Genomic DNA, 12,843 nt, shown 5'->3' with positions numbered 1-12,843 from the left:
TAAACAATCTAACCTTACACCTAAAGAAACTAGAGAAAGAAGAACAAACAAAACCCAAAGTTGGCAGAAGGAAAGAAATCATAAAGATCAGAGCAGAAATAAATGAAATAGAAACAAAGAAAACAATAGCAAAGATCAATAAAACTAAAAGTTGGTTCTTTGAGAAGATAAACAAAATTGATAAGCCATTAGCCAGACTCATCAAGAAAAAGAGGGAGAGGACTCAAATCAATAAAATCAGAAATGAAAAAGGAGAAGTTACAACAGACACTGCAGAAATACAAAGTATCCTAAGAGACTACTACAAGCAACTTTATGCCAATAAAATGGACAACCTGGAAGAAATGGACAAATTCTTAGAAAGGTATAACCTTCCAAGACTGAACCAGGAAGAAACAGAAAATATGAACAGACCAATCACAAGCAATGAAATTGAAACTGTGATTAAAAATCTTCCAACAAACAAAAGTCCAGGACCAGATGGCTTCACAGGTGAATTCTATCAAACATTTAGAAAAGAGCTAACACCTATCCTTCTCAAACTCTTCCAAAAAATTGCAGAGGAAGGAACACTCCCAAACTCATTCTATGAGGCCACCATCACCCTGATACAAAAACCAGACAAAGACACTACAAAGAAAGAAAATTACAGACCGATATCACTGATGAATATAGATGCAAAAATCCTCAACAAAATACTAGCAAACAGAATCCAACAACACATTAAAAGGATCATACACCACGATCAAGTGGGATTTATCCCTGGGATGCAAGGATTCTTCAATATACGCAAATCAATCAATGTGATACACCATATTAACAAATTGAAGAAGAAAAACCATATGATCATCTCAATAGATGCAGAAAAAGCTTTTGACATAATTCAACACCCATTTATGATAAAAACTCTCCAGAAAGTGGGCATAGAGGGAACCTACCTCAACATAATAAAGGCCATATATGACAAACCCACAGCAAACATCCTTCTCAATGGTGAAAAACTGAAAGCATTTCCTCTAAGATCAGGAACGAGACAAGGATGTCCACTCTCACCACTATTATTCAACATAGTTCTGGAAGTCTTAGCCACGGCAATCAGAGAAGAAAAAGAAATAAAAGGAATACAAATTGGAAAAGAAGAAGTAAAACTGTCACTGTTTGTGGATGACATGATATTATACATAGAGAATCCTAAAACTGCCACCAGAAAACTGCTAGAGCTAATTAATGAATATGGTAAAGTTGCAGGATACAAAATTAATGCACAGAAATCTCTTGCATTCCTATACACTAATGATGAAAAATCTGAAAGAGAAATTATGGAAACACTCCCATTTACCAATGCAACAAAAAGAATAAAATACCTAGGAATAAACCTACCTAGGGAGACAAAAGACCTGTATGCAGAAAACTATAAGACACTGATGAAAGAAATTAAAGATGATACCAACAGATGGAGAGATGTACCATGTTCTTGGATTGGAAGAATCAACATTGTGAAAATGACTATACTACCCAAAGCAATCTACAGATTCAATGCAATCCCTATCAAATTACCAATGGCATTTTTTACGGAACTAGAACAAATCATCTTAAAATTTGTATGGAGACACAAAAGACCCCGAATAGCCAAAGCAGTCTTGAGGGAAAAAAACGGAGCTGGAGGAATCAGACTCCCTGACTTCAGACTATACTACAAAGCTACAGTAATCAAGACAACATGGTACTGGCACAAAAACAGAAACATACATCAATGCAACAAGATAGAAAGCCCAGAGATAAACCCACGCACCTATGGTCAACTAATCTATGACAAAGGAGGCAAAGATATACAATGGAGAAAAGACAGTCTCTTCAATAAGTGGTGCTGGGAAAACTGGACAGCTACATGTAAAAGAATGAAATTAGAATACTCCCTAACACCATACACAAAAATAAACTCAAAATGGATTCGAGACCTAAATGTAAGACTGGACACTATAAAACTCTTAGAGGAAAACATAGGAAGAACACTCTTTGACATAAATCACAGCAAGATCTTTTTTGATCCATCTCCTAGAGTAATAGAAATAAAAACAAGAATAAACAAATGGGACCTAATGAAACTTCAAAGCTTTTGCACAGCAAAGGAAACCATAAACAAGACGAAAAGACAACCCTCAGAATGGGAGAAAATATTTGCAAACGAATCAACGGACAAAGAATTAATCTCCAAAATTATAAACAGCTCATTCAGCTCAATATTAAAGAAACAAACACCCCAATCCAAAAATGGGCAGAAGACCTAAATAGACATTTCTCCAAAGAAGACATACAGACGGCCACGAAGCACATGAAAAGATGCTCAACATCACTAATCATTAGAGAAATGCAAATCAAAACTACAATGAGGTATCACCTCACACCAGTTAGAATGGGCATCATCAGAAAATCTACAAACAACAAATGCTGGAGAGGGTGTGGAGAAAAGGGAACCCTCTTGCACTGTTGGTGGGAATGTAAATTGATACAGCCACTATGGAGAACAATATGGAGGTTCCTTAAAAAACTAAAAATAGAATTACCATATGACCCAGCAATCCCACTACTGGGCATATACCCAGAGAAAACCGTAATTCAAAAAGACACATGCACCCGAATGTTCATTGCAGCACTATTTACAATAGCCAGGTCATGGAAGCAACCTAAATGCCCATCAACAGACGAATGGATAAAGAAGATGTGGTACATATATACAATGGAATATTACTTAGCCATAAAAAGGAACGAAATTGAGTCATTTGTTGAGACGTGGATGGATCTAGAGACTGTCATACAGAGTGAAGTAAGTCAGAAAGAGAAAAACAAATATCGTATATTAACGCATGTATGTGGAACCTAGAAAAATGGTACAGATGAGCCGGTTTGCAGGGCAGAGGTTGAGACACAGATGTAGAGAACGGACATATGGACACCAAGGGGGGAAAACTGCGATGGGGTGGGTATGGTGTTGTGCTGAATTGGGCGATTGGGATTGACATGTATACACTGATGTGTATAAAATTGATGCCTAATAAGAACCTGCAGTATAAAAAAACAAACAAACAAAACAACTAATACTAAACTTTCATTGGGTTATTTGTATGGAAATATGTTAATATAAATGTTTCAGACATTACATGAAATTTCTAAAAATCTTATATGTTCTGGTATAATGTTATAAGTCATAATCCTAGTTATTACCTTAAAATGTATATCTCAGAAATAACTAATTTTCTTGTCAACTGCATTATTATGAACTTTCATCAAATTTTTAACTGTGGTCATTTTTAAGTCTGTTGTCATTTACAGACAGTTCTGTGTGTACTCTCATGCTTTTGCAAATATGTTCCTATAAAAGGGTTTCATCTTTAAGAAATTCATGGAAAAGACTCTGACAAGTACAGGTTTCTGGTAACTGACTGTACTGCTGAACTGAATGAATAAGCATTTTCAGAACTCTAATGAAAAACTGATGAACTCATAAAAGTGCTAACAAAAGATCAAGATGAAAAAAAAATTTAATTACATGGGACTGAGTGAACTGATGAGGATGAGTATAATTTTTGTGACTTTCTGTCTGAATTAAAAAAAAAAAATCCAACAAGGACTCAGAGGCAAAGAATATACAAATCAATTTTCACTGCAAAGTAAAGGAGCTGTTACAGTGGAGGATTACTGGACTGAATGTCAATATTATGACATAGTATGAGTGTGTTTCATGTTTGGTAATTGCAATCATTGTTGCTTTTGTTGTGGTCATCCATGTACAATGCTTGGTGTCAGTCTATTTATCTCTTGTAAAAATAAAGTACAGTGTGTGTGTGTGAAAAAAAAAAAAAAAAGAAAAATATTTTTAAAAAAGAAGAAAAAGCCCCATTAACTTAGCAGGTGGTTACTGAGCAGCTTCTAAGTGCCACACACCATTCTAGTGTCACAGAGACACAGATGAGGTCCCTACCCACACAGCAGGAAGGAGAAAGTGAGACACCACACGACACCATACTCACACATGCAAACACACACATATACACCATCGGCAGTGGCAGGTGCCTTGTGGTGACTTAAACTAGAGTGGTAACTAGAAGGCTTATTAGCGTTTGCATGTCTCTAAGGTGACATCAAAGCTGAGATCGGAATGACACGGAGAAGTCAGGCAGGAAGAGATCTGAAGAGAGTAAATATTTAGGCAGAGGAAGCAGCCAGTGCAAAGGCCCTGAGTGAGAACACCCTTGGTTATTATTTATTTATTTATTTTTGCCACGCCACACAGCATGTGGGATCTTAGTTCCCTGACCAGGGATTGAACCCTCACCCCCTGCAGTGGAAGTGCAGAGTTGTAACTACTGGACCGCCAGGAAGTCCCCATTCTGGGCTTTTTTTTTTTTTTTTAATTATTAGCACCTTTAATTATTATTTATTAATTTATTTATTTTGTCTGTGTTGTGTCTTCGTTTCTGTGCGAGGGCTTCCTCTAGTTGTGGCAAGCGGGGGCCACTCTTCATCGCGGTGCGCGGACCTCTCACTATCGTGGCCTCTCTTGTTGCGGAGCACAGGCTCCAGACGCGCAGGCTCAGTAGCTGTGGCGCACGGGCCCAGTTGCTCCGCGGCATGTGGGATCTTCCCAGACCAGGGCTCGAACCCGTGTCCCCTGCATTGGCAGGCAGATTCTCAACCACTGCGCCACCAGGGAAGCCCCCCACTCTGGGCTTTTTAAGAGACCAGGATGCTGTAGAATAAGGGGTGAAGGAGAGAGCCATGCGGTGAAGTTGGAGAGGCAAGTGGGGCTGACTGGAAGAGCCTTGTAGTCAGGGGAATGACTCTGGCTTTTGCTCACCTGTGATGGAAACTGTGGTCGGCAGAGGAATGGTCCCCAAAGATGTCCACATGTTAATCCTCAGAACCACTTACAAGGGAAAAAGAACTCTGCAGATGATTAATGTTAAGGACTTTTAGGTGGGAAGATTAACTTGGATTATACAGATGGGCCCAATCTAATCATGTGTCTTTAAAAAAAAAAAATTGAAGTATAGTTGATTTACATTTAATCATGTGTCCTTAAAAGTGGACAAACTCTCCCAGCTGTGGTCAGTGAAAGAGATGCAACGACATAGGGTCAGAGACACTACATTGTGGGCTTTGAAGATGGAGGCACTGCAAGCCAAGGAATGCAGGCGGCCTCGACAGGCTGGAAAAGGCAAGGGAGTGGACTCTCCTTCAGAGCCTCCAGAAGGAATGCCCTGCTAACGCCTTGATTTTAGCCCAATGAGAGCCCAATGTTGGACTTGGAACCTACAGAAATGGAAGATTACAAATTTGTATTTTTTAAGCCACTAAGTCTGCGGTCATTTGTCACAGTTGGCAATAGTAATAGAAAACTAACACAGGAAGCAATGGAGGATTTTACAGAGTGGTTTTCACGCGACATGTATTGCATTTTTATTAGCGCTGATTTCTTTGAGATGTAATTCACACACCATGAAGTTCACACTTAAGTATACATACAATTCAGTCACTTTTAGTAAACTCATGACATGCCAACTATCACCACCTAATTCCAGGACATTTTCATCACCCCAAGAAGAAACCCTGTTCTCATTAGTAGTCATTCCACATTTCCCCCTCCTCCCACTCAGCAACCACTTAACCTGCCTCTACAGATTTGTGTGGACATTTCATATAAATGGAAATCATACAGTATGTGGTCTTTTGTGACTGGCTTCTTTCACACAGCATGCTTTCATGGTTCATCCAAGATGTGGTGTGTCATTGCTTCATTCCTTTTTATGGTCAACTAATACTCCACTGTTTGAATATATTTTATCTATTCATCAGTTGATGGACATTTGGGTTATTTCCACCTTTTGGCTATTATGAATGATCCTGCTATGAACATGCATGTACAAGTTTTTGTGTGAGCATATGCCTAGGGAGAAAGGCTGGGTCATATGTTAACTCTATGCTTAACTTTTTAAGGAAATGTCAAACTTTTGCAAAGTGGCTGCACCATTTTACATTTCCATCAGCAACTTATGGCATGTCCAATTTCTCCACATCCTTGTCAACACTTGCTACTGTCTTTTTTTATTATAGCCACCCCTGTGGGTGTGAGGTGGTATCTCACTGTGGTTTTGATTTGCATTTGTTTAATGGCTAATGATGTTGCACATCTTTTCTTGTGTTTATCAGCTATTCTTTATTTTTATTTTTTTTTCTGGGGTATTTTTGTCTTTTTTTTAAAAATATTTATTGGAGTATAGTTGATTTACAATGTTGTGTTTCTTTCAAGTGTACAGCAAGCCATTCTTCTTTAGAAAAACGCCTGTTCAAATCCTTTGTTCATTTTTAAATTGGGCTATTTGTTTTTTTATTGTTGAGTTGTAAGAAAGAGTTCCTTACATATTCTGGATACTAGACACTAATCAGATATATGATTTGCGAATCTTTTCTCCCGTTCTGTGAGTTGTCTTTTGACCTTCTTTATAGTGTCCTTTGAAGCACAAAAGTTTTTCATTTTGATGAAATCAAATTTATCTATTTTTTTCTTTTGTTGCTTGTGCTTTAGGGGTCATATCTAAGAAGCCATGGAGTAATTCAGGGTTACAAATGTTTATGCCTATATTTTCAACTAATAGTTTTTTTTATAGGATTAGCTCTTACACTTAGGTGTTTCATCCATTTGAGTTAATTTTTGTACAAGGTGTAAGCTAAGGGTCCAACTTCATTCTTTTGCATGTGGAGATCCAGTTTTACCAGCACCATTTGTGGAAGAGACTTTTCTTTCCCCATTGAATGGTTTTGACACCCTTGTCAAAAGTTAGTTGACCATAGATGTGTCGGTTTATTTCTGCACTTTCAATTCTATTCCATTGATCTATTTGTCTATCCTTAAGCAAACTGCATTTTATTTTATTTTATTTTCTGCTAAAATAATAACTTTAATGGAAGATATAAGACAAAAAAATTAGATAAGATTTGGTACAGTATAAGACACCAGCAGGGTACAGTGCCAAATTAAGAACAGAAAAAAGGTCTTTAGAAGATAGCAGGTTCTAATATGTATATGTATAACTGTTTCAATTTGTGTACACCTGAAACTAACACATATTGTAAATCAACTATACTCCAATAAAAATTTTTTAAAAAAAGGATAGTAGGTTCTAGCTATTTATCAAACTATATAAACTTATAAGTAAAGCCTTACCAAATTAGTGTACCAGAGGTACCAAATTAGTATACCAAAGGAATGGGATTTAGAAAGACTGCATTTCTTTTTTGAAATTCAAAGCATCTCTAGGAACTAGAAAAGTTATTTTACAGATGACTACACTAAAATTTTAAACAACAACAAATGACCTACTAAGGCAACGTAAATATGTTTCAAGGCTAGAAAAACTATCCCCATACTTTCCTGACATCACTCTAAACATAAGAATCACAGTATGCTAAAATCTCAAAGCTAATATATTAAACATATTTGATATTTGGGGCTTTCTGAAATTATTTTTAGAATTTTACTTTACAAGTGGGAAATGCACTTTTAATTTTTTAATGACATTTTCCTCCTAGAGATAGAATGTAGACATTTATATCTTTTCAGAGCAAAAAAGTCATCAAAGTAGGAGACTAGCATAGTACCAGCCTACAGATAATGGTTACACATGCATGTGTCTTTATTAGTTTCCTAACCATCAGGAATTTATTTCAAACAAGGCTCTCTAAGCCTTCATTATTTATATGCAAAATCCAGAGAAAACCAGTGTATCAAATTATGAGTTAGTGGTCACAATCAGGGAAAATGATACTCTTCCCTGTGAAGAAATACATGTCAGTCGTTGCAGAGGCAATTTAGACCTCTTTTATTGTCTGTTATCCAGGACAAACCTTTGCCAATATCTAATTGCCCACAGAATCAAATTTAAATAAAATAAAGTATTAGAAGGTAGCCCATATGATGGGTATAATTCAGATGACCTTAGCCTAAATTTATCTTTTGCTCCTCAATAAAGCACACTGACTCAGATATATGTTCCACAGATGATATGCTTTTTCTTAGTCAGTGCAGAAATATAATTTGTACATCCTGAAAATATCTTTATCTGTCTATCCATGAAGAAAGCTTCCTCTTATTTGCCTCTGTCTTGTTCTGAATATATAATTCAGAGGTTTACAAACTTTTCCAATGACTGTATTTCAGGAAACATTTGAAAGGATGTTTTTATTTTATAGGTTTACTATTTGAAATTCATTGTTGCTCAAGTTAGTAGTAGTGGGCAGTTTTCCTGTAGAGAGCAATTCCAAACACAATGAATAGATGCCTGCTGGCTCTAATCAATAGGTTGTACCTCTTGTCCTTTCCCTATATTTGACCACACACTATTCTGTTGTCCATGGCCTCAGGCAAATCAGATTGGTCCTTTCTTCCCACCCCTCCCAAAAGGCCAAAACAGTTCAATGGCTAAGTTTTAAATAAGATTTATAACTGCCTGCAATAATCCTTTGAAGTTTTCTTACTAGAATGAAACATGAGTTATAGGAGAGTTTCTGATTTAGTTGAAGGGTGGGGAGCAACAAGCAATAGTCACAGTATTTTTAAACAGTATAACAATTCAGTGAAGATTATACATCAACTAATATTGCCCTGTTTTCTCAGTTTTAAATGATTTTTTTTTTAATTGCTAGGGAACAGGTTTAGACACAGGAAATAAAATACAGGCCAGTCCATTATTTACATGTTCTTCATCTTGGCCATGAGGTCTTCCAAGCTTTCACCAGAATCTTCCACTGTTACTTCAGGTACAGAATCTTCTTGCTTTTGGGGAACTGTATATGCCACTGTAATTCCTTCAGGTAAGTCACGAATTGGACCTGAAGAATTTTTCAGTTCCTCTTCTGAAACCTCAGATGCCAACTCAATACCCCACTCATTGTCGTCATGTATTATCTCTTCCTCTTCTTAAACAACCTCCTGTGTGGGCAGTGCTGCTACCTTTTTCTTATATTCTTCCTGTTGCTTCCTACAATTTCTGTCATCACACTGAGGATTTGGCTTCATGGACGTAGTAGAGAAAAAATCCTGCATTGCATTGTATCCAAGGTAAAAACTAACAGTACCAAAATTTAACAGAAACTTTAACACATTTTGTACCAAGATCCCAGCAACCACTCCCATAGCGGTAGGAAGACTGGCTGCACAAACACCTTCTCGTTTCAGAGTCTTCTCATCAATATGTGCAGCAACTATAAGCGGTGGCGCACACGCAAAACAAGCAGGTTCTCCAGGAATTATGAGCTGTATATGCCCTGAAACTGCATTTTCACTGACCCCAGACTCCATCCATGTTTGTCCAAGCTCATTACAAGCTGTATTTATTGTCACTTGAGCTTCAAAATTGTCCACGCAGCTAAGAACTAGGTCAACAGGTTTTCCTTCTTCTAATCCACCATTACTTATTCTATTCATGAAACGTTCAAAGTTTTCTACTGTGGTTATATTGTAGTTGTGTACTTCGAAAAGAACATCAGGATTAATGTTCCTCAAAGTATGTTCTGCTGCTTGAACTTTACTTAATCCTGCTTGATGAGGTTGGAAGAAAAGTCTATTCATATTGGCCAGTTTCATCTTGTCATAGTCAAAGAGTAGCAACTTACCAATGCCACGTCTTGTCAGCATTTCAGCAGTCACACTGCCAACTCCACCAACACCTACTATTGCTACAGCAAAGGTACGGATTTTCTCATAGTCGCTTACAATTCCCATTTGTTTCAATGCCATCAGGCGGCGTCTCCGCCGCTCCCACGGGCCTCTCAGTCCAAACTGCATTTTAAAAAGATCACTGTGGCTGCTCTCTGGAGACTGGGCTGGAAGGCAAATATGGAACCAAGGATACCAATCTGGAGGCTGTTACAGCTGGAATAGTCCAGAAATGCTGTTGGCTTAGTTTAGAGTTATGGTAGTAGACATAAAAAGTAGATAGATCTTTGGTTTGGGGAACGGAATCAACAGGAACTCCTGATAAACTGGTGTAGGGTTTTAGGGAAAGAGGAGGTGCAAGGATAACTACTAGCTTTAGGTCTGAGCAACTGGATGGATGGAAATATCATCAACTTCAACAGCGGAGACTGGAGGGCAGCAGGTTTGGGGGAGGAGGGTCTGGAAAGGAGGGTTGTGCTTTGATCAGGTTTCACCTGAGATCCCTATGAGCTACCCAAGAGGAGGTATCAGGTAGGCAGCTGGCACACGGACGTGGACTCAAGGCTGGAGATAAACAATATAAAGATGGAGTCCTGGGCATAGAGATGGCACTTTAAGCCACAAGACTTGAGGGAATCACTATAGGAGAATGTAGATAGAGAGCGGCCCAGGCCCCAGGTTTAGGCATCTGTACTTGTAGAGGTCAAGCAGATGAAAAATCCTGCAGAAGAGACTGGGACCCAACCTGCCAGTGGGGAGGAACCAAGAACAGTTTCAAAGAGAGAAGAGTAATCTGTGAGAAATGCTTCTGAGAGGTGAAGTGGGAGAAGAGACCTTGGATTTAGCAACATGGAGGTCACTGGTGACTCAGCAGAGTGAGAAGGCTGGGAGAAGGTGGGTGGAGGAGGGAGAGGAAGTGGAAGTAGCAAACACAAACTCTTTGACACTTGATCCCAAAAGAAAGTAAAGAAATGTAGCAAGTGCTAAAAGAAAGGGTGTGTATTAATCATGTTTAAAATGTTCTATCTTTTATGATGCTTTGACATCCTGGGGCAGGGAGAGACTGCCCTTCCCAGAGCTAACTAAATCCAGATATAGCAAACAACTTGCCTGAGAGCGTGCCTTTCATATGCAAACTCAAATCCAAAGACCACACTCCCAATACCTCTTTTATCTAACTCTCAGCACCAGTCAAGATGCTCCCCCCGCTTCCCTGGTGGTACAGTGGTTAAGAATCCACCTGCCAATGCAGAGGACACGGGTTCGAGCCCTGGTCCAGGAAGAGCCCACATGCCATGGAGCAACTAAGCCCGTGTGCCACAACTACTGAGCCTGCATGTCTAGATCCTGTGCACCACAACAAAGAGTAGCCCCCGCTTGCCGCAACTAGAGAAAGCCCGTGTGCAGCAACAAAGACCCAACTCAGCCAAAAATAAATAAATAAATAAATAGATAGATAAATAAATTTATTAAAAAAAAAAAAAAAGATGCCCCCAGCCCTGGGACTTCCCTGGTAGTCCAATGGTTAAGACTCCATGCTCCCAATGCAGGGGGCCTGGGTTTGATCCCTGGTCAGGGAACTAGATCTCACATGCCACAATGAAGAAGATCCCGTGGGCCGCAACTAAGACCCAGCCCAGCCCAAAAGAAAAAAAAAAAAGATGCCCCCAGCCCTAAATCACCCCAGGGCCAGGTACCAGATAAAAAGAGACCAACTCTATTGCCCAGAGCCTGCTGAAATTATTGAAACTATCCAATCCTAAACTTGCTCAAACTGTCTACCCTGCCTCGCCCTTTCCTTCCCATGGAAATCACAATAAAGGCTCCAGGCCATTCTGTCCCCTTACTTCTTCTGCCTCCCAAAGGACTTCCCAGTGTGGTGCTTCCCCATGTGGGCCTGCCTCCTCCTCTCAGGAATTTCAAGTGATAAACTCTTCTTTCAAAGTTGTCTCTGTCTTTCTTCTTACCTGATTAAAACAAATCCCAGGTACAAATCAACACAGGGAGAGTCAAGGGAGGTTTTCATTTCTTTGTGTGTTTTTAAAGATATGAGACACTAGCACATGTCTATATGTCCAAGAGCCAGTCTAGGGAGGGGATTTGATAATGCAAGAGAGAGACTGAGGATAACTGCAATCTCAACGGTGTGTTCACCGTTGATGAACAACTTTGATGAGTACTATGCCGTTATTTTAACATTTACTGTTATTATTATTTTAAGTCCTGTCATCCAAGCATTCATTATTAAAAGATGCTATCAAGGACAGAAAATATACCTGAAAATCAGTAACTTCATGATGGAAGTAAAATATGATTAACACCATGAGAAAGGTTAAACATCTGCCACAACTCACTATACTGTTAATCTATGGGAGAATGTCCTCATTTCCAAATGCCTTCCAAATTCATCATGCGCCCCTGTGGGATGCCTTTCAAAAGGCTAGGGTTGGGGTGCAGAACTCAGATACACGTTTCTGAATCCCAAATATGAAAATATTAATGGGGGATGAGATTTGGTGCTCTGTAAAGCTGAACCCAAACGTTAGTCTTTCTTATACAGTACACAGTAATTGATCACACAGGATATTATGCCAAAATGTTTTCCTTCCATAAAAGCAGTTATTATCATTAATGAAAATGGCCTCCGGTTAGAGCTTGTTATCCTCTGTAAATATAATTCTAAAAATACAAGGAAAGAGGGGCTTCCCTGGTGGCTCAGTGGTTAAGGACCTGCCTGCCAATGCAGGGGACATGGGTTCAAGCCCTGGTCCGGGAAGATCCCACATGCCGCGGAGCAACTAAGTCCGTGTGCCACAACTACTGAGCCTGCGTGCCACAACTACTGAAGCCCGCACACCTAGAGCCCGTGCTCCACAACAAGAGAAGCCACCGCAACGAGAAGCCTGCACACCGCAACGAAGAGTAGCCCCCGCTCCCCGCAACTAGAGAAAGCCCGCGCACAGCAACAAAGACCCAATGCAACCAAAAATAAATAATAAATAAACAGATTAAAAACAGAATACAAGGAAAGAGAATGAAGCCGGCTGCTCTGCTTCTTTTTTTTTTTAAATTTTTATTTATTTATTTATTTATTATTTTTGGCTGTGTTGGGTCTTCGTTTCCGTGCGAGG

The 12,843-nt window shown here is 39.1% G+C and overlaps 1 protein-coding gene and 1 pseudogene across 1 annotated transcript in view; both read right to left on the bottom strand.

The window, feature by feature from the left end:
- PBX4 (PBX homeobox 4) overlaps positions 1 to 12,843 on the bottom strand; it is a 57,710-nt gene that overhangs the window by 31,170 nt on the left and 13,697 nt on the right. The gene's annotated exons all lie outside the window — the stretch shown is intronic.
- On the bottom strand, positions 8,693 to 9,793 carry LOC118893540 (annotated as a pseudogene).

Source organism: Balaenoptera musculus, chromosome 3 (genome assembly GCF_009873245.2).
Source record: "Balaenoptera musculus isolate JJ_BM4_2016_0621 chromosome 3, mBalMus1.pri.v3, whole genome shotgun sequence".
Classification (NCBI taxonomy): domain Eukaryota; kingdom Metazoa; phylum Chordata; class Mammalia; order Artiodactyla; family Balaenopteridae; genus Balaenoptera; species Balaenoptera musculus.
Note: the sequence above shows the minus strand (reverse complement) of the source record. Positions and strands in the feature narration are given on the sequence as shown.